The following is a 2,721-nucleotide window of genomic DNA, read 5'->3' as shown; positions in this document are numbered from 1 at the left end:
TAAAGACTAGTGCTTAGAGAAGTTTTTGTTTGAAATTATACTGGAACCATTGCACATTTGTATGTTATTGTAGTTATATATGCACAGTACCAGTCAAACGTTTGGAAACATACTCATTCAAGGATTTGTCTTTATTTTGACTATTTTCTACGTTGTAGAATAATAGTGAAGACATCAACTAAGTGTAGTAACCAAAAAAAAAGTGTTAAATCAAATTATATATTTGAGATTCTTCAAATAGCTACCCTTTTGCTTTGATGACAGCGTTGCACACTCTTGGCATTTTCTCAACCAGCTTCACCTGGAATGCTTTTCAAACAGTCTTGAAGGAGTTCCCACATATGCTGAGCACTTGTTGGGTGCTTTTCCTTCACTCTGGTCCAACTCATCCCAAATGATCTCAATTGGGTTGAGGTCGGGTGATTGTGGAGGCTAGGTCATCTGATACAGCACTCCATCACTTTCCTTGGTCAAATAGCCCTTACACATCCTGGTGGTGTTTAGTAATTGTCCTGTTGAAAAACAAATGATAGTCCCACTAAGCGCAAACCAGAATGGATGGCGTATTGCTGCATAATGCTGTGGTAGCCATGCTGGTTAAGTGTGCCTTGAATTCTAAATAAATCACTGACCGTGTCACCAGAGAAGCACCATCACACTTCCTCCATGCTTCACGGTGGGAACCGCACACCAGTTCCCCTACTCTGCATCTCACAAAGACACAGTGCTTGGCACCAACAATCTCACATTTGTACAGGCCAAAGGACACATTTCCACTGGTCTAATGTCCATTACTTGTGTTTCTTGACCCAAGGAAGCCTCTTCTTATTGGTGTCCTTTAGTAGTAGTTTCTTTGCAGGAATTTGACCGCAAAGCACACCTATTCATTGAAATGCATTCCAGGTGACTACCTCATGAAACTGGTTGAGAGAATGCCAAGTGTGCAAAGCAGTCAAGGCAAATGGTTGCTACTTTGAAGAATCTCAAATATAAAATATATTTTGATTTAACACTTTTTTTGGTTACTACATGATTCCATATGTATTATTTCATAGTTGATGTCTTCACTATTATTCTACAATGTAGAAAATAGTACAAAATAAAGAAAAATCCTTGAATGAGGTGTGTCCAAACATTTGACTGGTACTGTATATTGTTTGGTCCTAGCCTTATTTATTTGTTTACTAATGGTCAAAGTTTGAGTCCTTTTTTGATTTGAATGTTCTCTTGTTGCCTTTTCTCCAGAGCCCCACAGTGGTGTCAAAATACTACAAAACCTAGTGGTCAAACAGGGAAATGGTTTCAATTCGTTTTTCACAGGGGATTTTATAAACTTAAATGAGGGCTGTGTTTCATGTAGGCTTACCCTGGTGTGACGTTTGGATAACCATATAAATCTCAACCCGACATGGTGACTTTTATCAATATATTAGGCTCTATTTACTCTGATTCGAAAATGCAAATGAGCATGAAAGTAGACATCATGCAAAACTACAAATCCCTGCTGACACCTTTGCTAACAGATATTGTGTCAATTTAAAACTTGCACAAGACAATTCACAGAATTATCCATTTAACTAAATGTAGTAATGTACAAATTGGCTACTTTGCTTTAACATTGGATAGTTAATCCAGAGCTTTTTACCTTTGCCTCATTTCGGCAGTTCTGCATGTTGTCTACTTTTATGCTAATGAGCATTTTCTAATCAGAGTAAATGGAGCCGACTGTGTTGATTAAAAGTCACCTTGTCGGAGACCGATTTACATGGGTATCAAAACGCCAAGGTAAGCCTACATGAAACACAGCCCTTATTTTCAGTGGTTCTAAAATAGAATAGAAAAAAATGAATGGTGGGGAAACGATTGGAACCATTTCCTCGTTTGACCACTAGATTTTATGGGTATTACAACACATACTGTGGTACTCTATTGCCTGTATAGCCAAAGGCTTTCACCTTTGAGTGAAGCCTGGGAGCTGAGGGTGGTGGGGGTGGGGGGGAGATTGGTGTTGTCACTCCAGGAGCTTCTTTCCTCAGTGCGGGAATGAATTCTGTCTGCTGCCATTTTTGTTTCAGTTATTACTCAAAAGTACTTATTCAGATGGGACTTAAACTTTAACCAATCCAGTCAGAGGAAAGCCCTCTCAACAAGAAGAGTTCAAAGGCATTTTCATGATGATGATTCAACAATCGTTTTCGCAAAACAAACTGTCATGCCATGTAAATGGGATTTTAGTAGTTTTTCTCCTATTGCTACTATGTCATTGCCTTGTTCTTGAATTAGTGTGAGTCCTTCCTTCCTTCCTTCCTTGCTTGTAAAAACAGTTGATAATTTGACTTGTAAAATGGACTCTGCTGTCATGATCCAAAAGGTAGATTGGTCAATGCGTGCCTACTCTGACAATCCCAGATAGTGTTCCTTCATGTATGTACATAAAGTGTGTGTGTGTGTAAGATAGGGATCCTTCATGTATGTACATAGTGTGTGTGTGTGTGTGTGTATACATATACCCCTGGCCCACTCCCAACACCCCTTCAAACTGAGCAAAGGTGTGTATGTGCACCCCTCAAAGCGGTTATACCCCAACTTGGGAGAGGGGTAACCTAACAGACGCCTAGAAGAGATCTCATGGCTTTTCTTTTTTTTTTACCAGCACTCCTCTCTTGTGCTATCCAGACTGCATTAAATACTGTTGAGTCGTTCTACTGTTGCTTACTGTTA

This window comes from Oncorhynchus mykiss, chromosome 30, assembly GCF_013265735.2.
Source record: "Oncorhynchus mykiss isolate Arlee chromosome 30, USDA_OmykA_1.1, whole genome shotgun sequence".
In the NCBI taxonomy this organism is placed as follows: Eukaryota; Metazoa; Chordata; class Actinopteri; order Salmoniformes; family Salmonidae; genus Oncorhynchus; species Oncorhynchus mykiss.
Note: the sequence above shows the minus strand (reverse complement) of the source record.